Source organism: Balaenoptera physalus, assembly GCF_965194825.1.
Source record: "Balaenoptera physalus genome assembly, chromosome: 11".
Taxonomy (NCBI): Eukaryota; Metazoa; Chordata; class Mammalia; order Artiodactyla; family Balaenopteridae; genus Balaenoptera; species Balaenoptera physalus.
The window spans coordinates 62,518,971-62,546,275 of NC_138896.1; the positions used below are offsets into that span (position 1 = coordinate 62,518,971).

The following is a 27,305-nucleotide window of genomic DNA, read 5'->3' on the forward strand; positions in this document are numbered from 1 at the left end:
GTGCTAATGACCGATGTAAAAGTCAAATTGAGTTAGTGCTTTGAGAATCTTGATTGTCCCTGAAAAAGAGAAATGATAATGAATTCAGTGTGAAATCAGGTCTGGATCAGTGGGGCTTCAGTGACAACTGTTGTTGAGCCAACCTTCAAAGGATGCATTCATAAGCTTACGTCTTAACACCAGAATTTAGATCAGAATTCTCAAGTATCCTGATTTAGATGTATTTCTGATCTAATATTCTGTTTGATTGGCAAGCATGTTTAAACCCATATCTTATCTTTCACTTTGTTTCTCAAATGAGAAAGCATCCATTTAAGTAGATAGAAGTGTCTTCCTGGGGTAAACACAAAGGAGCGCTTATCTCTGGTTTTAGCGCTTGAGACCACCAGGCAGGGCTCACTGGCCAGTGAGTGGAAAAGCCTGCTTCCAGTCTGTGCTGCCCTGAAAGTAGGTCTGAGGGCTTCAGAAACTTGGCCCAGGCTGCACTTGACCAGAGTGGCCCAGGTCGGAGGGGAACCCCATTTGTAATAGCAGGACTGGGCTTTCAGGGGGGACCACACAGCTTTACATTTAATTCTGAGGTATTTATTTATTTTCCTTCCATTTTTGTTGACATACGACATTATTTAAGTTTAAGGGATACAGCATAATGACTTGACATACATATATATTGTGAGATGATTACCACAATAAGTATACATCCATTACCTCATATAGTTACCAAACAAATGTTTTCCCTTATGATGAGAATTTTTAGGATTCACTCCCTTAGCAACTTTCAAATATATCACCCAGCATTGTAAACTACAGTCATCATGTTGCCCGTTACATCCTTAGTGCTTGTTATCTTATAAATGGAAGTTTGTACCTTATGACCACCTTCACCCAGTTCCCCCGCCCCTCACCCTCTGCCTCTGGGAACCACAGATCTGATCTCTTTTCCTATGAATTTGGGTTTTTTTTAGAATCCACATATAAGTGAGATCATAAAGTATTTGTCTTTTTCTGACTTATTTCATTTAGCATACTGCCCCCCAGGTCCATCCATGTTGTTGCAAATGGCAGGATTTCCTTCTTTTTTTTTTTTTTTTTCCTTCTTTTTTATGACAATAATATTCCATTATATATTGATAATATATGTGTGAATCTCTATGTATATGAATCTTACATGTATATGAATATATATATAGATATATATGTGTGTGTGTGTGTTTGTGTGTGTGTGTGTATAGTGATGTTGGGGATGGGAGAAGGGGGATACATGACAGGGCCAGTGGGTTCACTGGGTCCTTTCAGCCAGGAATTGGCAGAGGTCAGGAAACACACTGGCCACAGACGATTCTAGATTTAAATATACAATACATATATAATTTTTTTTCACTTGCTTTGGCAATAATGTATGATGCTAAGGTCAGCTGTATATAACTACTAATCAAGGGAATGTAAGGATTCTCTTGGGAAATGTTGAAGTATAATATATACCTTGAAACTTATTTTCCAGATATTAAATCATGATTTATAAGACATTTGAAGTTTAGTATTTCTAATGACCTAGCTTTCTTTTAAAAATCTACTTTCGGGGGCTTCCCTGGTGGCGCAGTGGTTGGGAGTCTGTCTGCCAGTGCAGGGGACACGGGTTCGAGCCCTGGTCTGGGAAGATCCCACATGCCGCGGAGCAACTAGGCCCATGAGCCACAGCTACTGAGCCTGCGCATCTGGAGCCTGTGCTCCGCAACAAGAGAGGCCGCGATAGTGAGAGGCCCGCGCACCGCGATGAAGAGTGGCTCCCACTTGCCACAACTAGAGAAAGCCCTCACACAGAAACGAAGACCCAACACAGCCAAAAATAAATTAAAAAAAAAAAAATCTACTTTCGGGACTTCCCTGGTGGGGCAGTGGTTAAGAATCCACCTGCCAATGCAGGGGACACGGGTTTGAGCCGTGGTCTGGGAAGATCCCACATGCCCGGAGCTACTAAGCCCGTGTGCCACAACTACTGAGCCTGCGCTCTAGAGCCTGCAAGCCACAACTACTGAGCCCATGTGCCACAACTACTGAAGCCCACGCGCCTAGAGCCCATGCTTTGCAACAAGAGAAGCCACCGCAATGAGAAGCAACGAAGAGTAGCGCCTGCTCGCCACAACTAGAGAAAGCCCGTGGCAGCAACAAAGACCCAACACAGCCAAAAATTAAATAAGTAAATAAATAAATCTACTTTCATTAAATAGTTTCCTTTTCTTTAATCTTTTTTTAAAAAAATATTTATTTATTTGGTTGTACCAGGTGGGCTCCTTAGTGGCATGCGAACTCGTAGTTGCGGAATGCATATGGGATCTAGTTCTCTGACCAGGGATAGAACCCGAGTCCCCTGCATTGGGAGCGCGGAGTCTTGGCCACTGTGCCACCAGGCGTAGCATGCCTCCTTTCCTTTAATCTTTTAACATATATTTTACTATTTTTTTTTAATGAGGAGGCATGGTCAGTGCTTTATTTAAAATAAAATTAAGCAAATATTTGCCTTTATGGCTTTGAAATAACACATAATGGAGCAAAGGCTTAGGAACTGCTTGTAGCCCTGGGTTGGGATGTGGACATTTTTATATTTGGGAGCAGGACAGAAAACACTGTAAACACATAGTTCTCTGAAACTAGGGCCTAATAAACAGTGGTCTTCATGGATACTAAGGATTATGTAACCACCTAAGTAATCGCTCATTTTGATTCTGAGTAGCTGCTTCAAGTTAAAAACTGAAAGGTTTCTTTGTAATTATAACTCGTACTAAGGCTACTTGCCAAAATGTTTTAAAATCCTGGTACTCAAAGCACTTTAAAAACTGAAGAGAAGTGGCTTGATATGTGATGGCTGATACTATTCTTACCTTTCATAGTTAGCGTTTAACCTAAGCTTTCAGTGTTTCAGGGTATCATGAAGAACAAACCGCACTACCTTGTCAACACGCACTACCTTGTCAACACGGCTTGAATAAATGTAGCCTTTTAGTATCAGAGAGACGTCAGTATTCCAGTAAACATTCATCCTGTACTTGGCATTGTGTATAATGTGTCCCTCTGCATTCTGATCAAGCTCCAGCTTCCGTGCTTAACGTATCATAAATTTGTTCTAAGTATTTGACTCACTTATGTCCAGGTCAGAAACCACTGACTTTAATTCCAGAACCTTCTGTCAGAGCCGTATTTTCTTTCCCGTTTTTGAGGAAACAGTTCAACATATTCATTTTTGTTTGGGTTAGAACAAAAACATTTCAAGGCAGTCATCAAACAAGCATGCAGTTGGAGGAGTTGTTAACTCTGTCAAGTGTATGAGCACTTATTGGTGAGTGTGAATTTTTCCGTCCCACAGGATATTCTGTTTTACTACATAGGCTTGACTGATTTTTTTTAAGTTAATTTTTTAATGAGGTAAATTTGCATACGATAAAAATCATTCTTTTTGGTGTAACCCAAGGTTACGAAGTTCCGTGAGCTTTGACAGACTCATACAGCTGTGTAACCACCTCCATAATCAAGATAGAGAATATTTCCATGACTCTCAAAATAATCCCTGTGCCCCTTAGCTGCTACCCACCCTCCACACTCAGCCCAGAACAACTGATCTGTTCTCTCCCCTGTCCTTCCCTTTTCTGAAATGTCATCTAAACAGAATCATGCAATATGGAGCCTTTTGAGTTTGGCTTCTTTCACTTAGTATAATGCTTTTGAAATTCCTCCAGATGGTTGCCTGTATCAGTAGTTTGTTGCTATTTATTGCTGAGTAGTATTCGATTGTATGCATGTACCACAATCTGAAAGTATATGTTTAACTTTATTTTAAAAAAAACTGCCAAACAGTTTTCCAAAGAAGCAATACTATTTTGCATTTCCACCAGCAATGTTTGACTATTCCAGTTACTCTGTATCTTTGGCAGTACTTAGCATTGTCAATTTTTAAATTTTAGCCATTCTGGTGGGCATCTAGTGGTATCTTGTTGTGGTTTTAATTTCTATTTCACTAACAACTGATAGTGCTGAGATTCTTTTTATGTGCTTATGTGCCGTTCACCTTTTGGCAAGGTGTCTGTTCAAATTGTTGCCAATTTAAAAGATATTAGATTATTTGATTTCTCATTATTGAGTTTGAAAGTTTTTTGTATATTCTGGATACAAGTACTTTGTTGAATATGTGTTTTGCAAATACTTTATCCCAGTCTTTGATGTGTCTTTTCATTTTCTAAGCAATGTCTCTGATTTTCCAATTTTTTTGTGGTTAAACACACTTTACATAAAATTTACCATCTTAACCATTTTATATTTTATTTATTTATTTATTTGTTTGTTTGTTTATTTATTTGGCTGCATCGGGTCTTCATTGCAGCACGGGCTTCTCTCTAGTTGCGGTGCGTGGGCTAATCTCTAGTTGCGGCATATGGGCTTCTCTCTAGTTGTGGCTCTCGGGCTTCTCTCTAGTTGTGGTGTGCGGGTTTTCTCTCTCTAGTTGTGGCGCACGGAGTCCAGGGCGCGTGGGCTCTGTGGTTGGCAGCAGGCGTGCTCTCTCGTTGAGGCACACAAGCTCAGTAGTTGTGGCTCGCGGGCTTAGTTGCCCCGCGGCATGTGGGATCTTAGTTCCCCGACCAGGGATCGAACCTGGTCCCCTGCATTGAGAGGCGGATTCTTTACCACTGGACCACCAGGGAAGTCCCATTAACCATTTTAAAGTGTACAATTCAGTGATATTAAGTATATTCATGTTGTTGTACAAATATCACCACCATCCATCTCCAGAACTCTTTTCATCTTACAAAACTGAAACTCTGTACCCATTAAACAATAACTCCCCATTCCTCCTCTCCCCAGCCCCTGGCAACCACCTTTCCACTTTCTGTCTTTGATTTTGACTACCCTAGCTACCTCATATAAGTGGAATCATACAGTATTTGTCTTTTCATGACTGACTTATTTCAGTTAGTATAAAGTCCTCAAGGTTGATCCACTTTCAGCATGGCAGAATTTCATTCCTTTTTAAGGTTGCATTGAGAGAGGGAGAGAGATACAGATGTATTATATATCTTTTTATATATGTGGTATATAAAATATTCCAGATTTTGTGTATTTATTCATCTGTCAGGGGACATTTGGGTTGCTTCCATGTTGTAGCTATTGTGAATAACACTGCTGTGAACATGGGTGTGCAATTACCTGTTTCAGTCCCTGCTGTCAGTACTTTGGGGTATATACCCAGGAGTGGAATTGTTGTGGAATCACATGGTAATTGTATATTTAAATTTTTGAGGAACCATCATTCCTGCTGTTCCACAACAGCTGTACCATTTTACATTCCCACCAAGTACACAAGGGTGTCAGTTTCTCCACATCCTCACCAATACTTATTATTTCTGTCTTTTTGATAATAGCTATCCTAATGGGTGTTAGGTGTTGATGATGTCATTTGAAGAGCAGAAATTGAAGTTTATTTGTTTGCATGTGAATGTCCAATTGTTTCCATGTCAGTTATTGAAAAGACCATCCTTTCTCTGTTGTATTGCCTTTGAACCGTTATCAGAAATCAAATGACTATATATGTGTGGGTCTATTTCTGGACTCTATTCTCTCCTTAAATTTCGATCAGCATCCTATTAATGTGAAGCAGTGTTAAGCTTAATATATTACCAGCCCTCCCTCAGAAGTAAATTTTTGGTCATGATTTAAGCAGAAGAGAAGACCAAGACATTTTATAATCTGGCCGGGCAGATTTACTCTGCATTTTGCAATGAAGGGTGTTCTGAAAGACAAAACCTGTGACTTTCTCCACTCTTTTGGGAACTTACCCAAACAGATTTTGTACAGTATCTTTTTTCAGGTTTAAAATTGGGGCGGAGAATTTCTTCTAATCTTAAGTATCCTTCTGCAGAAAGTTAATACAAAAGTACAAGATAAGATAAACAAGCATTCGATTGAGGATATGGGGAGGGGGAAGGGTAAGCTGTGACAAAGTGAGAGAGTGGCACGGACATATATACACTACCAAACGTAAAATAGATAGCTAGTGGGAAGCAACCGCATAGCACAGGGAGATCAGCTCGGTGCTTTGTGACCACCTAGAGGGGTGGGATAGGGAGGGTGGGAGGGAGGGAGATGCAAGAGGGAAGAGATATGGGAACATATGTATATGTATAACTGATTCACTTTGTTATAAAGCAGAAACTAACACACCATTGTAAAGCAATTATACTCCAATAAAGATGTTAAAAAAAAAAAACCAAACATTTGAGTTTAAAATATAGTCTCCCATAGTTATACAATAGTATAAAAATAGTGACTATCTTGATGGAGTCCAAGCGAACAAAAGAATATAATGTCACCAAAACAGAAATAAATGTGCTGAAGCCCCAGCTCTGCAGAGAGGGCCTGGGCTCCAGAGGGCGTGGGAGACACCTTTCAGGCTGTCTACAGATAACTGCCCAAAAAAAAGGAAGGGCTTCTGTTACCTAAACAAAAGAGAAGAGCCTAGGAATCACAGGGTAGCTTGAGTTCTTTTACTACCAGGTAAATAAACCAGGTGAAACTTCTCTGAGAACGAAATCTTCATCCAGGTAGTATGACTCAGTTTGTATAGAAACCACAGTCTATTTGCCACTAATTTTAAGACATGGCTTAGAAAATGATGTCGAGATGATCAGCATCTCAGAGGTGGAAGACTGGGCCAATGGCTAATGTTCTTTGCTATCTTCCTGTCTCTTGTTTGGCCACTCATTCCAGCTCTTCCTCCCTGAAGCTGCTGGATGTAAATTGCCAAAGCACAGCTCTGATCATTGCTGCTGCCGGCTCAAAGCTGTTTCTCAGTGCTTCCGTGTTGGCCTTAAGATAAAAGCGTGGTGTTTCACAGCCTGTGGCCCTTCACGGACTGACCCTAGACCACCTCTACATCCTCCTGTCCAGGGGTCCCCTTCCACGCGGTGATGACCCACTGGCTGAGCCAGACATGCTGTGCATTTTCACCCCTCTGTGCATATGCTGGTTTCTCTTACCAGATGCCTTTTCCTTTACGTGCCTGATGGATTCTTAGTCATCCCCTCAGATCCATCTCGAGCGTCACCTTCTCTTGATACCTTCCTGCACTGTCCGAGCAAGATGCAGTAAACAGAGTGGTAATGTTCAAGGGCACAGGCTTGGGTTTGAATTCCAGCTCCATCACTTTTGAGTTGTGTGAACTTTGACAAGTTACTTAATCTCTCTGAGCCTTGATTTCATAGTGGTACATACCTAATAGGGTGATTATGAGGATTAAATAATGTAATATATATATGTGTGTGTATATAGCGCGTATCAAAGTACATAAGTATTTAATAAGCACTTCTTATTATTATGTCTAGTTCATTTAGTCAGTAAACGTTTATCGAGCACACACTGTGTGCTGTTCACCTGTACCAGATGCTTGGGATGCAGAGAAGAGTGAGCCCTGGCCGTGCAGCGGAGGTGCCGAAGCACCGTGCTTTAAGAAGAAGGCATTTAAAGTGCCATGGAAGTTGCCATTTATTTTATGATGACCATATGCCAAGTACTTTACATGTGTATCTCATTTCATCCTCCAACAGCCTTCAGATGTAGGTGTTATAATCCCCATTGAGGCTCAGAGAGGCTAAGTAACTTGCCTATATGGTGCAGATAGTAGAGCCAAGAGTTAAACTGCTGTCTGACTCCATGAAAAGGAAATTTAGGAAATATTTGGAGAATATCATAAGCCCTTTGAGATTTACATCTTGAAAGACAGCAACCATATTTTTTCAAAAGATGCTTCTTTCTGCTTCTGCCAGAGGCAGCATATTTAACTGGATAAATTCTAGGGCTCACCCAAGTTGACAGGCCACATTTTCTTACAATTCATGTTCTGTTATTTATATAACAAATTCTGTTTCCTTGAGTCTTGCTATTAACTCTTCACCTCCCTCTTCATATTCAGTTGTGAACTGTGAATGGTAGAAATGAGAGGAGTTAAAGTTTATAGTAAAGGTTAAGACTCCAATGGCTTTTATCTCTGAAAATCTGGCAGAAGTGACAGGCTTCACTATTAAGACTTACACACTATGTCTAAGTGTGTAACTAAATAAAAGCAGAGTTTTAAGATATTTTTAGAGGGATAGGATGCTAAGAAGGCTCTTCAAGATGCTTGAATCCCATTATATTGGTCCGAGTTCTAAGTGGCAAAACACGGAACCCGCCTAAACTGTTTTAGACAGAAAGGAATTTGTCAAAAGATTTTAGTGGCTTGTAGACCCCCTGGTATGGCCAAAGAATTAGATTTGGCTGTTTCACAGCCAGGAAGAAAACATTGAACTATATCTTAGAACTACTTTGGTGAACGTGCTACTGCCCTCCCCTGCTGCTGGTGCAGCTCAGAAGCGTCACCAGAACAATATTTGTCCCCCCTTAAACTTGGTGATCATTTTCTAAGAACTATTAGAAATAAAAGGAAGCCAGTGCTCATAGGCCTACTTGATTCTCTTGAGGCATATGCTCATTTGAGGAGCTGGGCTGAGATCTAGTTAGAAGAGATCTTATAAAAACAAAATCCTAGATAAATAAATTGAGGCGTGTTCAGACAATGAAATCGTATACAGCAATTAAAGGGGATAAACCAGAGCCACATCTATTCACACGGCTACAATTTAAAAATGTAATTTCGAACAAAAATGCAGGTTCTATAATAACACATACAGTATGATGCCACACCAAAGAAAGTTTGAGAACATGCAAAAATAGCCTCTATAGAGTGTATGGATATATGCATATACTGTAAAATTACAAAAGCATCCCCAGGAATGATGAATAATGAATTCAAAATAGTGGTTATTTCTGGAGAGGGAGAACAGGGAGTGGGACCAGAGAAGGGTATACAGGTAGCTTCTGTTGTATCTTTAATGTTTTGTATTTTATGAACTAGTTTCTTGAGACAAATACAGCAAAATGTTAAGCAATCCAAGATCTGGGTGGTTGGGTAGCCCAATATATAGTTGTTTGTTATATTTATTCTCTGTACTTCTCTGCATATCTAAGTGTTTCATAATTTAAAGTGTTAATACTGGGCTTTAGTTGAGTATTAAGGTAAATTTTTAAAAATATTACCTCCTTTCCATAGAGATAAATTCAAAAGAAGTGGTAAAAATGCAGTTGTTGAATTTAGCTGGTTCTTTTCCCAACAGGAGGGTATTCAGGAAGATATCCAAAACACTTGGTCACTGAGCTTTCCAGAGGGAGTTGGAGTGGTCCTCAGTCGTAGCTCAAGCTGTGCCAGGTATGCAAGCTGGAGCCAGGTCACACCCCAGTCCTATTATGTATCTCTCAGGTGACCTTCCAAAGGGTATCATGAGTGCTTGGTCTAGAGCCAAGTTAGCTTTGTGCAGAGTGCTGGCAACAAAAGTCCATGTTGGTTTAAAATGTTCTGTTTACAAATGTGTGGTCAAATAGTCTGGGTGTCATCAAAGGAATGGTTTGCTTGATTTGCCAATTGTACCCTGTTATCGTGGGAATTTATTTTGGGGATAAAGGAACTGAAACGTTGAGCCAAGTCCTTTATATTAAGCAAAAGAAAATCATATTGGAAGGAGAACAAAGGAATGTGTGAAATGCAAAATCAAGAGGAGTCATCTTAAGAGAAATCACCTGAAAAAGTGTTTGAAGACCCCTGGCATCCCTGGCACACAGAGACCCTCACTAAGGCTTTGAACTGGTGGGATTTTCATTTGGATGGAACTCTGGTTCCCCCTTGGTCTAGGCTGCTTCCAGCACCATTTTTTTAGTGCACGGATTTTTAACCTGGAGTCCACAGATCCCTAAGCGGCCCATGAGTAGAATTCAGGGAGTCCATCAACTTGGTTAGGAAAAAATATTACATCTTAATTTTCGTTGACCTCTAACTAAAATTTAGCATTTTTCACAGTTATGAAGTAACTGGCAACAAACCAGTATAATATTAACAGTGCCTGTAACTTTATCATCATGTCCAAAATAGACTGGCCTGTGATTTTCTTCTCTTTAAATGTCCTTGAGGTTTTGGTATCAAGGTTATGCTGGCCTCAAAAAGCAGTTTGGAGACTTTTATTCTCTGGAAGAATTGGTGTAAGATTGGGCTTTCCTGGTGGTGCAGTTGTTAAGAATCCACCTGCTAATGCAGGGCACACAGGTTCGAGCCCTGGTCCAGGAAGAACCCACATGCCGCGGAGCACCTAAGCCCGTGCGCCACAACTACTGAGCCTGCACTCTAGAGCTTGCGAGCCACAACTACTGAAGCCCATGTACCTAGAGCCCATGCTCTGCAACAAGAGAAGCTACCACAATGAGAAGCCTACGCACCACAACGAAGAGTAGCCCCTGCTCACTGCAACTAGAGAAAGCCCGCGCGCAGCAACGAAGATGCAACACAGCCAAAAATAAATAAATAAAAAAAATAATTCTAAAAAAAAAGAATTTGTGTAAGGTTGGTATTATTTCTTTCTTAAATGTTTAGTAGATTACATTGGTGAAGCCCTTCAAGGTCTGAAGTTTCTTTCTGGGAAGCTTTTAAAATATAGATTTAATTTATTTAATATATACAGGACTATTTGGATATTCTATTTCTTCTCATCTACGTTTTGGCAAGTTTCCTTTTCCTAGGAATTTGTCCATTTCCGCTGTTTTCAAAATACTGGGTGAAAGTTGTTCAAAATGTCCTCTTGCCTTTTTAACATCTATAGAATCTGTAATGCTGTCCTCTTTTTCATCCTTTATATTAGGTAAAATTTCTAAACATTAACACAACTCCGGGTTCTTAAGCGTTTAGGGAAATGACAACCATTGATAGGCATTTAAATTAGTACAGCCTTGGTGACTTCCCTGGTGGTCCAGTGGCTAATAAGTCTTCGCCTTCTAATGCAGGGGGTGCGGGTTCAGTCCCTGGTGGGGAGCTAAGATCCCACATGCCTCACAGCCAAAAAAACCCAAAACATAGAACAGAAGCAATATTGTAACAAATTCAATAAAGACTTTAAAAATGGTCCACATTAAAAAAAAATCTTTTAAAAATAAATAAATTCGTACAGCCTTTCTGGAAGACTGTTTTGTAGTATAGTATATATCAAATATGAAATGTGAGTATATTTTATCCAACCACCAGTTTTAAAGAATTTTCCATAAATAAATAATTTCATAAATGCAAAAATATTCAGCACAGTATTATCTATAGCAGCCAAAAAAAAAAAAAAAAGAAAAGGAAACAAATCAATAGGAGTCAGGGAAGTAATTGTACTGTTTACATTTGCTAGACTACCTTTGTTAGTTACAAAATATAGGATGTTAGTTACAGAAGAGCATGTACAGTGTAGCCTCTTCTGTGTTAAATATATACTTCTGTATGTGAATGGGTACATAGAAAATAATTTGGAAGCATGGTCACCAAGTTTCTAACAGCATTATCTATGGGTGGTAGGATGTTGGATAACAGTTATTTTCTTTTTGCTCTTCTGTATTGTTTAAAATGTTTTCATGAACATGCATCATTTCTATAAAAATAACAAAACTTTCTAAAGAGCTTGGCAGTAACAAGAAGATGAGAGGGTGGTAGGGGAGGGAAGTGTCAAAGCGTATTTCTTGACTGATGGAGAACAGCCAGGGAAGAAAGAGAGCTTGAAGCTACAATAAAGAAGGGGTAATCAACTGAAAGACAGGAGGGCCTGGAGTCAGACACAGAAGTCAGCCCTAAAGGGGCAGGGCAGCATTTCTTCCCAGAAAGGAGGGGAAGACAGTTGAACATGTGGAGAAGTTCTGAGCATAAGGGAAGGGAAAATAATGTTCCTAACACACGGCTGCCAATTTCTTAGTGAAATCAGAGGTGAGACTATTTGCAAAGAGTGGGAAAAAAGAGTGGAGCAGGGGTCTTGAGGAAGGTGGCAAGGGTCTCCAATAGGATTGACAGGAGGAGAGGGATTCACTGGGGTGTGGACAGTTAAGCTGACCTGGGTGCCTTACGGAAACTTTGGTAAGGGAGCCCGATGGTATGGCTGGGCAGTTTTTCTCGAGGAGAAAAGCGCAGTTGGTACCGGGTCAGAGGGTGGCTCCGCAGGCTTAGTAGCGTTTCAGAGGATGAGAGAATTCAGGATACTGATTGACCTTAGAATCCAGGATGCTTGGGAGGAAAGTGAATTAAGAAGAGTACCGAGGACTGGGGATTTAGTTGGAATATGGACATCCAAGAAGCCAGAGGACAGGTGCTCATGGTCAGGGTGGGTTTTCAGAGTTTGACATGTTATAGGAGACACGAAGGGCTGCTAGGTGGCCAAGGGAGCACAGGAATGGTCATAGAAGTTGGGAAGGTCAAAGGGTTGTGACGCTGGTAGGTCCAGTGGTCTCCTTCGTGGATGGGAGCATTTCCCAGGATGATGACAGGCATTCTTTTGGAGAAGATTTTGAGGCAGGTACTAAGAGATTGTCTTCAAGGATAGAAAGACTCCTCAGAGAGGGCTTGATGGAGGGAGCTGGTAGAGTCCTGGACTGGAGCGGCTGCGGGACAGCAGGGAGTCTATTGACCTGCTCTCCTAAGACCAGGACCCCGGACTCTGGACTCCAGGAGAGGCCTCCCCTCACAGCTGTGGGGCTTTGCAGTCCAGAAGGCTGGCAGAAGGAATGCTCCAGAAAAGGAGAAGGAATGCTCTGCAAAAGCTTCTTAGCAAAGGGACAGGGCATGGGGTGCAGATGTGTGGGCAAAAAATACGAGAACGGCATTCAAAAGAGAAGCAGACTAGCGAGAGGAAGGGCTGAGCTGCAAAGGGTTGAAGATTTGTTTGCCGGTTTCCCAAAGGAAATGCTGAACTGTATGTTTCTTTTTCTTATCACGAAGCAATATCTGCTCACTACAGAGAGAACAGAAACTACAGATAAGCAAAAAGCAAAAACAAGTAAACAAAAAGAATCATAGGAATGACTCACGATCCCAGGGTCCTGGAGCTTTTCCCGTTGACGTGTTCTCCCCTCCTGTTCCCACTGCTGCAGATCCAGGTCAAGGCCACGTTGGCTCTAGAATAAGCTTGTCCTCGGGGTCACAAATTTCTCTTCCTAGCTGAGCTCCCGGGCCCGCTCCATTCCGCCTCCCAGCCTTCCCATCCTGCAGAGGCCGCCGCAGCCATCTTCCCAGAACACCCTTCCGATTGCCACTTCCCTTTTTGGTTCCATCATATACTACCTCCCCTCCCTGGCTTTCCAAGGCTTCTGTAACCTGGAACAGTCTTCCCTCCCAGACTTGTTTCCAAAGCTTTCCCTTTACTTAGGTGTGCTTTGTTTCCCTCCCAACTCACGTCCCCACCTCGTCACATCCAGGTCTCTGTGATGCCCTCCCTGTCAGGATGGCCACCCCAGTGCCCTGCACCAGCCCATACTGACTGATCTTTGCCTTTCCAGGTACTCATCTGATCACTCCTTTTAGGACCTCATCAGTTCTGTGTCAGTGAACACCTAGGTATGATGAGTACACTTAGGTATACTTAGGAGGAAGCACAGGACTTAGAGCTGGGAGGAACCTAGGCCCCTGTTCTTACTGAGAGTCAGAGAGGCCAAGAGACACCCCCAAAGTCAACCAGCAAGCTGTTAATGGAGCTGAGACTAGAACCCTGATTCTCGGACCTGAATGCTACTTGTTGAATTGAATATTGCTTTTAAAACAGCTCTTCTCTGATGCCTGGATATGAAGTCCCAGAGACCCAAAGCAGTGGTTATCAGTGTTGAGAATATATCAGATTGCTAAAAATCCAGACTTCTAAGCCCAGTGGGGGGAAACCCTGATTCAGTATGTCCAGGATAGGACCTGAGTATCTGCATTTAAAAAAAACAAAAAAACAAAAAACTCTCTGGATGATCCTGATGTAGAGAGCCCTTAGCTCAACAGAACTCTTGTCTTTGGTTTTGCTTTCTTTTTTAAGTTCCCTGATATTGTCCCTGTGGACACTGTTAAGCTTTTCTGAAGCTTCGCATCTCAGGAGCAGGCTTGGGTCACCGCCCATCCAGATCCCCATCCAGAATTTAACAGCAACAGTGCAGTACTGTGGCCTGTGCACCTTCTCAGGCCCAAACTGGCCTGGGCCCAAGCTGCTGTCTTCTTGATGTGCGTGGCCATTTGGCCCCAGGAGCCAAGTTATTTTTCAAAGTCCTTTTAGGCATACCTTGGCAAAATATTGAGTGTAGTGGAATTCTTGTTGGAAACAGCCCCCTTGCCAGAGTGTTTCTGAGCACCTTCCGAAGCGTGGATGCCCAAGCTCTGTGGTCTGCCAGCTTTCTGTGTCATAAGGCATCCACGTAAACCAAACCCAAACGTGTGCCTGGGCCAGGCTGGCGGGAGGAAGAGCCGTCTGCATGGTGATGAGGGCGAGACTCTGGGCACACCGCCTGCCTGGGCTCGTGCCTCAGTTCCACCTTTCCTAGCTGTGTGACCTTTGACATCCCTTTGCCCCCCTGTTTCTTCATCTATAAAGTGAGAGTAAAAATTATAAAGTTAATTATAATTATATTATAAAAAATAAAAAGAATTCCTACCCCACAGGATGGTGATGAGGATAACAAATTAATGCATGAAAAGCCCTTGAAACAGCGTTTGGCACATAGTAAGTGTTCAGTAAGGGATTACAATTATTATAATTATTACATGAAAACTGTGATGAAATAATGAGAATCTAAAGAGATGACTCACTGCTCTCCACGGTTATCTGTCCAAAGTTACCAATTCCCCCTTGTTGCATGAGCATTGATCGGAGGAATGACTAATAAGGTAGTAATTGCTCTTCAAAATACTGCCTGGACCCCTGAAGACAATTAAAATATGCTAGGTATTTCCTAGCAATAAGGTCAAGCCTTGCATAATTTAACAGCTCTACAGCAGTTCAGCATTTTGGTGCTTTGGTAAGGTGGCAGTTACATAACAGGCTGCAACCACGCAGATGAGCAGAGCCAGAGGTGGGGGAGAGGGTGCTGTGAAAAGATGTGTTAGTGCAGGGATGACGGGTGTGATAGATGAAGGCCATGGCAGCAGCTGCGGGCTTCATGAAGTTTAGGTCTAGGGGATACATGCATGCCCTGTGACATTTTGGCACATGTTGGCTTGAAAAACATCTCCCAATGTTAAATATCAAGCTAATGCCAACGGGAGGTATGAAAGTTTGTCTTATATTAGCCACATTGCAGGTGTTTTCTCACTCCTTGGTAATATTTTAAGTTAAAAATACCAATTGCATCAGTGTCTAAAGTGACATAAAGCTGAATAAATCTCTGAAATCATGTTTTATCAAACTTTTATGTAAAAAACTCAACTTATATATTGCCAAAGCATCACCTTCCTGTATCCCACTGCCAAGTTACCCTTCCTCGGTGCTTCAGATGTAGTGGTACCATACTTCAGATTCCAAGTACAGGAGAGCCCTAGAAGGGTGTTAGAAAGCAGATTACAGTGGTTTATTTCTGTTTTGGGATGAGAGATGCTAATCTGTGAGTCCTTAGCAAGTGATCTCATGTGCTAGCCACTAAAATACTTCTTAGACTGCCTTGTTTGAGTTCTGCAATATTCCTTTAAAAGAAGACTGGCATTTAATAGACTGCTTGGTGTTTATCAGAACGTAAGGCTCAAAACTTCTAGAGACCAGAAAGTCAGTTTGTTTCTGGAACTATCTTTAGAAAAACAAGGATCATCCTCATCTTGTCTGAGGAGCCAGAACAGTTCATTGGTTGCCCAAACTTTTTGGAGATAATGCTCAAACCAGGGTCTTTAGATTCATGGATGGAGAGAGTGCTATGGGGGCTGCTGTCAGCTGAGCCAGGCTGAAAGCTTGCCTCGGTAAGGCTCACTTGGTAGCCTGCCATTTGCCTTAGTAAGAAGCAGCTGTGGAATAAGTCCCTGGAGAGGAATGAGGCCCAGGAAAGCCTTGTTGGATGAAAATCCATAATCTTACCTTAAGTCCTTTAAAATAAATAATTTTTTAATATTTACAAATGAGAGCAAAATTTAAGATGAATATATTCTTTTTTATTGCTGCCTGTCCAAACATTATGGGAGGTCAGAGTGCTAGCCTGATGGCCAGGTGGCAGGCAGTAGCCAGGAGGCCTTAGCCAGCTATGACTTTCATTTGTTCACCTAATACCCAGTTAGTGCAGACCATGGACCACACTGTGCTGCAGAGGAAGGACGACGGCTGGAAAGTCTCACTGCGTGCATATGTGTGAAGCATTATTTTTAAAAAATATTTATTTATTTACTTGGTTGTGCTGGGTCTTAGTTGTGGCAGGTGGGCCCCTTTAGTTGTGGCTCACCAGCTCCTTAGTTGCAGCACATGGGCTCCATAGTTGTGGCATGCGAACTCTTAGTTGTGGCATGCATGTGGGATCTAGTTCCTGGACCAGGGATCGAACCCGGGCCCACTGCATTGGGAGCATGGAGTCTTAGCCACTGCACTGCAAGGGAAGTCCCTGAAGCATTATTTTGAATACCAAACTGTTTGACATTTTTCATAATAAAGTTTTTTAAAAGTGAAGTAGTATATTTGAGAAGAAGAAGGAGATCTTGGAAAATAAAAGATATAACTAACTGAAACACTTTTTAAGTATAATAGAAGGGCTGAAAAACAAAATCAGGGAGTTTCCAAAAGGCAAAGTGAAAAGATGAAGAGATAGAAAATAGGGGAGAAATAATAAATAAAAAATTTAAATGATACATCCAGGAGTTTGAATATCTGAATAGGAGTTCCAAGGAGAAAGAACACAGAAAACAGAAGGAAATTACCAAAGAAATAATACAAGAAAATTTTCAGAACTGAAGGTCAAGGAGCTTTCAGTCTAGAGCCCAGCACAATGAATGAAAAAAAATTACCCATCCCTAGACACACTGTGATCAACATTCACAACCCCAGAAACAATGAATTGTAACAGCTTTTGGGGGAAAACTAGTCACAAACAAAAGAAGGAAAATCAGAATGCTAAAAGAGCTCTTAATATCAACACTGGAAGCTAGAAGTCAACAGAACAAAGTCAGCAAAATTCTGAGGGAAAATTATTTTCCATCTAGAATTTTATGCTCAGCTGAACTTTCAGTAAAGTGTGAGGGTAGAACAAAGACATTTTTAAATCTACAAGGACTCAAAATTTTGCTTTCTGTGGATCCTTTTCTAGGAAACAACCAGAATAAACACTTCAGCAAAATGAGGAAATAAATAAAAACGGAAAGAGAAATAGAACTCAGAAGGCAGGGAACCAACACAGGAAAACAGCCTGGAGAAGCCCAATGTGTATAAAATAGGCCTGGCTACTTTGGAATTCACAGAGTATCTGCTGTACTTAGCCATTTGGAAAATCATATTTGTATATATATTGATAGTTCAGGGAGAGTGTTTGGAAAAACCTGAATGTAAGTGCATAGAAAATGAAGGAAATGAAACCAAGAGGGGAGTGTTAACTCCAAGGAAAACAAATTGTAGAAGGGAAAAAAAAATCAGTTAACTCCTTGACTTTTCAGTGAACGATTCTTTATCATAATAATGTAAAGGAAGGAGAAATGTGGTAGGTGGTGTAAAAGAGCTTAAATCTAGGCAATTATAACAGGAAGTTAATGGGTGAAGGGTAAATAGATAAACCAAGAAATGGCAATATTAACATATTATTTGGTTTTTTAAAAAAGCTAAAAGCGGGACTTCCCTGGTGGCACAGTGGTTAAGAATCTGCCTGCCAATGCAGGCAGACGTGGGTTCAAGCCCTGGTCCGGGAAGATCCCACATGCCATGGAGCAACTAAGCCCGTGCACCACAACTACTGAGCCTGTGCCACAACTACTGAAGCCAGCGCGCCTAGAGCCCGTGCTCCGCAACAAGAGAAGCCACCACAAATGAGAAGCCTGTGCAGTGCAACGGAGAGTAGCCCCTGCTCGCCGCAGCTAGAGAAAGCCCATGCACAGCAACGAAGACCCAGCGCAGCCAAAAACAAATAAAATAAATAAATTTATATACTAAAAAAAAAAGCTAAGAGCATTGAAAGTGTTTGCCTCAGGGTACTGTTTTTTGGTTTCAGCATTTTTGAGCAGTTTGATTTAAACCATGTGTTTTTGTTTGCTCTGAGAAAAATGAAAATAAATTAAAAGGAAGAAAAGGTCAAAAGTTTGACCATCAGTGGGAAACTCAAGCCTGCATCATCTAAGCTTTTGTCACCGCAGGCATCAGCGGCGTGGCGGATGGGAGCACACAGTCAGAGTCTCTGTCAAATCCAGGCTCTGTCTCCATGTTTCTTGTCTCGGGATAGTCTCCCTGTCCATTGGCAGGTGACTGGGCCGTCTCCTGCCAGCGTCATACCAAGTTTCAGGTGAGGTTATAAGGCTGAGCACGGGTGTATGCCTCATAACAGGAAGGGAGGAAAGAGGAGGAAGGAAGGAAGGAGAAAATTCCCTTCATAGATGGATTTAGAAAATGATTTGCCACTTTACTGTTGAGACAGCTTCAGGGAAACTCTATCTGAAATGCACCAACCAGCTGAATATAGCATCAGATGACGATTCCACTTCTTTACCATGTGAAGCTGGCTGGTATGACTCAACAGTGTGTCTCTAAGCCAGCCCCAGGGAGCAGAGTTAACCAGTGGGCACACTGGCCTATCCCATTCCCACCCCTGCTCCAGGTTGGAGTTGGGGTGTGGTACTAAGGGTTCTGGCTGGCCTGACCCAGTGATCTATCTAGAGAACACAGAACGGACCAGAGTTCCCCCACCCACACCCCTCATCCAGGGGGTGACCTCTCCATCCATCATCACTGCTGACAGAGGTGCCTTATCATAAGTCTGGGGCCTGCCCCAGTGCAGACTAATCCATGTCTGGGTTCCCTGAGTCTCGTTAGAATTGGACCACTGAGACCATAGCAATAGTCAGGTAGCCATTCACTTCTCTATACCCTACTCCTGTTGACCAGCACTGTCTGAAAGAAGTGACTATACAGGGAAGCAGCTTTCTACTCCTACACCCAGGTGTGCAGGGCACCAGGCCAGCCACAAGCGAGGACGCAGCTGTCTGTGTAGACTGGGCTGCATCGAAGCCCAGTCTGTCCTCTTCTACACCAGGCCTGGCGTGCCATTTTATCGGGGAACCATTGTACCAAACTCCTAGCTGGGGAGGACACCTTGCACTTTCATTTAGTCGTGATTTAACCTGTTCGTGGAAGCGTTTTCCTTTGAACAGAACATCTTTCTTTTATCTTCTAGGTAGTGAGCCTTTTTTAAAAATCTTGTTTATTATAGCAGTGATGCATGCTTGTAACAGATTGAAACAATACAAAGCTATGTTACAAAAAGGATGGTATATATGTATGTATGTACAACTTTGTACAACATATATATGTATATATACATATATGTATCTTCACAAACAGCTGTGACCACACATATATGGTTATTGTTCAACAAAAATGAGATCATATGCAATGCAATATGTTTGTTCTGTCGACATAAATTATAGGCATCTTTTCATATCCTATAGACCTGCCTCTTTCTCAAGAATATTCTTTATACTGATACACTTTGATTTATCTAAGTCCCCTATTGATGAACATTTAATTTCTCCCAGACTTTTGATATTAATATTAGTGTTGTAATAGTACCCTTAACTCTGAAGTCAGACAGCCTTAGTTGGGATTCCAGATACTCCATTTACTTACTTTGTGACCTTTAGCAAGTTATTTAAACTCTTTGTGCCTGTTTCCTGATCTATAAAATGGGAATAAAATTGTCCTCACAATGTTCCTACCAAAAAAAAAGCTAAGTAACATAATATGTATAAAATGTACTTAGCATATTATAATAATGATAACTAACATTTTTGGAGTACTTACTATCAGCCAGGCACTGTGGGGGTAAACAAATACCACGCTATTTCACACGTTAGCCTTATAACAAATATTTTAATATCTGCACAGGCAAGTCCTCCATCATTATTATTAAAATGACATTAGCTATTCCTATGCATTTACTCCTCCAGGTAAATTTTTAAGTCAACTTTCCACCTACCTCCCATCAATATGACAAGGTTTTTTTGTTTTTTTTTAATCCAGTTGGAGCTTTGAAGGGTGTCTCTACTTTTGAAGGTTGCCAGAGTAGAAAGACCCTTGGACTTGAGTCAAAAAGAATTGGATAGTCTCGCGGTATCCCTCCAAGGCAATGTGACCGTGGGCAGTTCATTTAAATGCTCTGAGCAGCTGCAGCTTCCCTACCTGTAAAATGGGAGAGATGATCCTTATAAGACATGGGGGGAGGATATTGTAAGAAAACACTGGAACAGGGCCTGACACTTGATAAATACGTAACAAATGTACTTGCTTCTGAGGTGAGTGTTTGTACTTTATCTTCTGACCCTTTGTCGTCAGCACCGTTTTCAGTGGCATCTCTAAGATGATCTTCAGTGAAAAGAGTTTGTGTAAGAGCAAGAACAGCAGTGAGCAGGCAGGATGAAGTCTCAGGCCCTCGCTTCCTGTGCAGGGCGAGCTGAACATTTACGACCCGTTGAAGATTAGCCAAAAGGGAGGAAAGGGGATTGGGACAAACATAGACTGTTCCGTCGTGCCGGCATGTGCCATCAACCATGGAGTGGACTTCCTGCTGCAGGACACATCTGACCTTTAAGAGGCACTGTCTGGGTGAGGCTGCCTTTTAGCAGGACAGAACACAGCTGTTGTTTAGATATCAGAGGCTAGTTAATAACTGTATTTGGCAGTCAGCTCGGGATGTTAACAGTTTGGAAAACAGTCTGCTTCTAGGTTTAAGGAAGGCCAGTATGAAGGGAATCTTTGTGTTACCAACAGGTTGTTTGGTAATCCTTTGAACAAAAATGAACACTTAGCAGCAGCTTTAAAAAGAATACCGAGAACTCGTAAAAGTCAGAGCAGATGTGCAGGAGAAGGTCACACTTCCAGAGCTCTCTTGGGAACTGTTTCTGGACTAACAAGTCCAACAAATGTGTTAATTCAGGTTGAGATTTCTAATGCAAATATTGACTCATTGGCAACATTTGCAGTTAATTCTCAACTTGAATGTGTCCTTTCAGAATACCTTTGCCTGTCTGTTTTCTTTCTTCATGCCTGATAGTTTGCCCACCCTTCATTTTGAACCTTAGCAGGTGAGTTTTTAATGACCAGTTCTGCATTCTTTCTCTAGGCCTGAATAATGTTTAGAGGAATAAATATAACTATTTCTTCATTTTCCTAGTGGCATAATTGTAGGAAAGGAGGGAGGAGAAGAGACAGTTTAGACCAGGAAATCCTGGCAGAATGTAAATGATTCCCAGTCTTAGGTCAGATTACATAAAAATAACTGCTTACCCACTATTCAATTTAAAGGAAAACCTGAGGTGTTTTGTTTTTTTTTCTCCCCCCAGTTCACTTGATATTTTAATTACTGTTAATTTTAAAACATGTGTCTTACAGTTTCTATGAATTGGTGTACAAACTGCTGTGTGGCTAACCAACTTTTAGTGTAAAAGAAAAAGTTTTGATTAAAAGGTATGACAGATATAATGTATATTTATTTCACCTTCAGTTTTGAAAGATATTTTCACTGGATGTAGAATTCCAGGTTGAAGATTTTTTTCCCCAGATGCTGTTATACCACCTTTTGGCTTCCTTGGTTTCTTATGAAAAGTCAGTGGTCCCTGGAATCATTGTTACCTTTATGTAATGTAGCATCTTCCTCTGGCTGCTTTCAAGATCTTTTCTTTATCTTTTGTTTTATCCTGCTTGGAGTTCATTGAGCTGTTTGAATCTGTAAATTTAGGTTTTATACCAAATTCGAAGAATTTTCAGCCATTATTTCTTCAAATATTTTTCTACCCCATTCTCTCTCGTTTCTCCTTCTGAAACTACAGTTACACATATGGCAGGCTTTTTTTTTTTTTTTTTTTAATTTATTTATTATTATTATTATTTTTGGTTGTGTTGGGTCTTCGTTTCTGTGCGAGGGCTTTCTCCAGTTGCGGCAAGCGGGGCCCACTCTTCATCGTGGTGCACGGGCCTCTCACTATCGCGGCCTCTCTTGTTGCGGAGCACAGGCTCCAGACGCGCAGGCTCAGTAGTTGTGGCTCACGGGCCCAGTTGCTCCACGGCATGTGGGATCCTCCCAGACCAGGGCTCGAACCCGTGTCCCCTACACTGGCAGGCAGATTTATGGCAGACTTTTTGATGTTGTCCTACAGGTGTGATGTTCTGTTTATATTTTGTTCAATCTTTTTTTTTCTCTCTATTCGGATTGGATCATTTCTATCAGTCTGTCTTCAAATTCATTGACTCTTTCCTTTATCATCTCCATTCTGTTAAGCTCATCCAGTGATTTTTTTTTAAATTTTATATATTGTATTTTTTAGTTCTAGAACTTCCAGTTTGTTCTCTTTTATTGTTTCTATTTCTCTGCCAAGGTTTCCTATATATTTCATATATTCTTTTAGACCATTGAGCATAATTATGACAGCTGCTTAAAAATTATTGTCTGGGGGCTTCCCTGGTGGCGCAGTGGTTCAGAGTCTGCCTGCCGATGCAGGGGACACGGGTTCAAGCCCTGGTCTGGGAAGATCCCACATGCCGCGGAGCAACTGGGCCCGTGAGCCACAACTACTGAGCCTGCGCGTCTGGAGCCTGTGCCCCGCAACAAGAGAGGCCGCGATAGTGAGAGGCCCGCGCACCGCGATGAAGAGTGGCCCCCGCTTGCCACAACTGGAGAAAGCCCTCGCGCAGAAAACCGAAGACCCGACACAGCCAAAAATAAATAAATAAATAATTAATTAATTAATTTAAAAAAATTATTGTCTGTAAATTGTAACATCTGGGTTATCTTGGGATCACTATTGATTGTCTTTTTTCTTGAGGTTGGATTGCATCCTGTTTTATTTTTGTATATGTAATAATTTTAGAGTGTATTTTGAACATTATACTATTATATTACGAATACTGTGGCTTCTCTTATATTCTTCTGAAGAAGTTTTGGGGGGCAGATTGTTGTTTGTTTTGGTTTTTGCCTTAGCTCTCAATTAGCTAGATTGAACTAAAACCACAGACTCTGTCTCTTGGGCAGCACCTCAGTTCTTGGCTCAGTTATTTCATCTTTAGCCAGGTTGCTTACAGTCTGCTCCATACATTCCTGGTTCAGGATCAGCCGGAAGTTGGGCAGAGTTTTAACACAGAATTTGTGTCTCTCTCTTGCTGGCTCTATACTTTCCGGGATTTTCTCTTTACTTCCAGTGTCTGTGGTTGTCCCGAAATCTGTCCCCCAAGGACTGCATGCTTTCTATTGGAGTTTTAGCCACCTCACATGCCACTGACTACAGCCTGCCACCAGGCTAAGAGCCATGAAATTGAGGAACACATCGAAATGTTTTCCCTTCTTCCGAGTGTCAGCCTTCTTCTTGAATCTGCCTACTTTTTAACCTTTCTGCAGTGCCTTCAGGTAGTTGTGTTTTCAATTTTTCTCCAGAGTTTCTAGTTAATTTCTCCAGGAGAACCAGTCCAGTAGGAGCTTACTTGGCCATACCAGAAGTAGAACCAAAAATACACTTTTTAAAGAACATTTAAAATGCAAGCTGCTCCTTCCCATAATTAGTTCAGATTAGCAAGTCTGAAAAATATAAGTAGATAAAAACATGGTACTTGAGAACTTCTAGAGGAAAACTGTTATTTTTAGGGTCTTGGTAAACAGCACTACTGTTAACACCCAAATAAGCAACATGGTTCATTGTAGACTTCAACATATTAATGAGATACCAAAAACTGCTTTGTAAATCTTTTAAACACATTTTTTTTTTTTAAAGGGAACGCTATTTATTTATTTATTTATATTGGCTGTGTTGGGTCTTTGTTTCTGTGCGAGGGCTTTCTCTAGTTGTGACGAACGGGGGCCACTCTTCATCGCGGTGCGCGGGCCTCTCACTGTCGTGGCCTCTCTTGTTGCGGAGCACAAGCTCCAGACGCACAGGCTCAGTAGTTGTGGCTCATGGGCCTAGTTGCTTCGCGGCATGTGGGATCTTCCCAGACCAGGGCTTGAACCCGTGTCCCCTGCATTGGCAGGCAGATTCTCAACCACTACGCCACCAGGGAAGCCCTGTAAATCTTTTAGTCAGAACTTTTTATTTCATTCTAGTGAAGTAAAAGTTGCCATGCAGCAACTTACATACCAATTCACAGAATTAAAGGGAGAAACAAAAAAATTTCTCAACCAGAGTTGGAGATTTTCCACTGTCAGCAATTGATAGAATAATTATACAAAAAAAAATATATATATATATATCAGTAAAGGCATAGATGAATGCCTAAAGCACATTGATATAGAATACTACATTCAACAACAGCAGAATACACATTCTTTTAAAACGCACATGGTATGTTTACCAAGTTGGTCGAAATGCTGGACCATAAAACAAGTCTCAATAAAATTTAAAAGTTTGAAATATATAGAGAATATAGGGTATCCTCTGACCACAATGGAATAAAATTAGAAATCTATAACAGAAATATATCTAGGGAAACCCCAAATGTTTGGAAATGCAACAACACACTGTATATAATTCATGGTTCAAAGAAGAAATCACAAGGTATTAGAAAATATTTTTAACTAAATGATAATGAAAATACAGCATATCAAAATTTGTAGGATGCAGCTAAAATAGTATATAGAGGAAATTTGATAGCTTTAAATATTTGTATTAGAAAAAAGAAAGGTCTTAAATGTGCTGTCCAATAGAACTTCCTGTGATAATGGCAATGTCCAGTATGTGTATTGTCCAGTCTGGTAGCCACTAGCCATGTGTGGCTATTAAGTACTTGAAATGTGGCTAGTGTAACTAGGGAATTGAATTTTTAATTTATTTAATTTAAATTGATACCCACATGTGCTTATTGGCTACCATATTGGACAATATGGATCTAAAAATCAGTGACTAAAGGGTTCCTCTTAAGAAAAGTACACAATATAAGTAATAAGAAGGATATAGTAAAGATAAGAGCATAAATCAGTGAACTGGAAAGTAGACCAAAAAATAGAGAAAATCCATAAATCCAAATGCTTGTTCTTTTAAAAGATCAATAAAATTTATTAACTAGAGAGAGAGCAAAGATTACCAATATCCAGAATAAGAGAGGGACTACAAACATTGGGAAAATAATGGAATGTTACGAACAATTTTATGCCAAAAAATTAAACAATTTAGATGAACTGTACAAATTCTTTGAAAAATACAACTCATCAAAACTGACACAAGATGAAACAGAAAATCTGAATAGCCCTGTGTCTATTTAAAAAAAAAAAAAGTCTAATTCAACATCAGACACCTTCTCACAACGATTTTGAGCCTCAGACAATGTTGGTAGAAATATAAAATGGTATAATCACTTTGGAAAAAGTCTGGCATTTCTTAGAAAACTAAATATACACCTTCTCTTTGCCTCAGCAATTCTACTCATAGTTATGTATGCAAGGGAAATTGAAATATATGTTGACAAATAAACACAAAGCCTAGGCGTCAATAGGAAAATGGATAAACAAGCAATAGGATATTTATACAGTGGAATACTATTCAGCAATACTGAGGAGAAAATTACATTCGTAAGATGCAATAGCACTTATGAAACTAAAAAACATGCTGAGTGAAAGAAGCCTTCCACAAAAAGAGTATATACTATATGATTCCATTTATAAGAAATTCTAGAACAGGCAAAACTAGTCTATGGTGGGGAAAAAAAATCAAAACAGTGGTTCTTTATGGAGGAGTAAGGGGTTCTTTAGTCAGGTGTATATATTTGTCTAAACTCAGTGAACGTACACTTCAGACTTGGACACTTCACTGAGTGTGAATTTTACCTCAAAAGAAAAAAATTAGTATTGAACTGCAGTTAATGATAGGCATGCTGAATTATTTAGGGGAAGTCTGACATCTGTAGTTTACTTTGAAATACATCAAAAAGACTAGACGGATTGATGGATGGACAGGAAAATGGATATGTATATAGATATGTGATAAAGCAAGGATAGTAAAATGTTAGTGGTAGAATCTAGGTGACCTTAAACATACTCTGTTGTCTATATGAAATTTTTCATAATAAAATGTTGGGGAGAAAAGGTGAAGGAAAAGTGTGCTTTTAATTCCATGTACACAGTAATTACTGAAATGCAGTTGAGCCGAGCCTCACTGGGATCTGCCTTTATAGACAAGAAAAATGTGTTGTGCATACATTTGTTCTGAGTTTCTTGAGAGCTACTATAAGCAAAGGACCATGGAATAATTAATTAATTAATTAATATGAATCCAGCTTTTCCCCTGTCCTCTGGGAACTTGCAATCTAATGAAGCATATAAAACAAACATACAAATAATAGAGCACAGAATGCCATACATTCTCTAAAGGAGGTAAGGACAAGCTGGCGTGTTGTTCAGCAGAGTGAGAGCATTTTAGGTTGGAGGAACCCTGGAGGCTGCCTGGAGGAGGGGATGTTTTAGATACTAAGAGGACAGGGGCCTTCAGCACGGAAGACGGTATCTGGTTCAGAAGGGAGCCTGTGCAGATGTTTGGAGGGATGTGAAATAAACCTGGGAAGGTGGGACCAAGGCCTTGAAAACCAGGTTTGGGTTTCCATAGCTAGGGAGGAGACATACATTGTGTGTTTGGGCAAGGGAGGGAGATGAATGCTTTAACATAAATGTTACGTACTAGTACCCAGAAATGCAGGAAGTCCAGATGAGAGCCGCCCCGCCTCCCCGCCTCCCACTGTAAGGCTTTATTCCAATCACACGCCCTTGGAGGGGTGCCCGGGACCCGGTTTTAAGTTGAAGAAAGTAGCTTAGAAGGGTCTCCAAGGTCCATCCAGTTCCAGCATTCTGTGATCTGTTGGCTGGAAAAAGTTGTTGCTCAAACAGATTAAATATTTCCTCTTGCAATGTTATGTTGCTCTGTTAACCAACTCTTACTTCATAAAGTCTAGATTGTACTGTTAGATATATTACAGATTCCGTATTCTGGGTATCAGAGCTGTGAGCTGTTGCTGTGTGGTAATGTTGGTTTTCACAGACCGGTAACATTTCAAGCTATTGAACTTTAACATTGTGAAAAAAAATGACCGATTATGTCCTTAAACTGGGTGGGGGTTACAGGGGAAGCCTTCCAATGCTTCTACATATGTCACAGATGGGTCTGAGTAACACGAACTTGCTTGTATCATTCTGGTAATTCCCGAATGCAAGGAAACAGAGTCTGAAAATTGTATGGGACAACACAATTTCTTGTGTTGAAAGAAAATCTATTACTGCAT

The 27,305-nt window shown here is 40.8% G+C and overlaps 1 protein-coding gene and 1 long non-coding RNA gene across 9 annotated transcripts in view; one reads left to right on the top strand and one right to left on the bottom strand.

Annotated features, from left to right (window-relative positions):
- Positions 1–27,305, top strand: part of CTDSPL (CTD small phosphatase like) — a 126,013-nt gene that overhangs the window by 15,611 nt on the left and 83,097 nt on the right. The gene's annotated exons all lie outside the window — the stretch shown is intronic.
- On the bottom strand, positions 3,834–9,285 carry LOC309637815. The gene is made up of 2 exons (XR_014250832.1): positions 9,118–9,285; positions 3,834–7,961 (listed from the first exon to the last, which is right to left on the bottom strand). It is a non-coding gene; the product is annotated as an uncharacterized lncRNA (long non-coding RNA).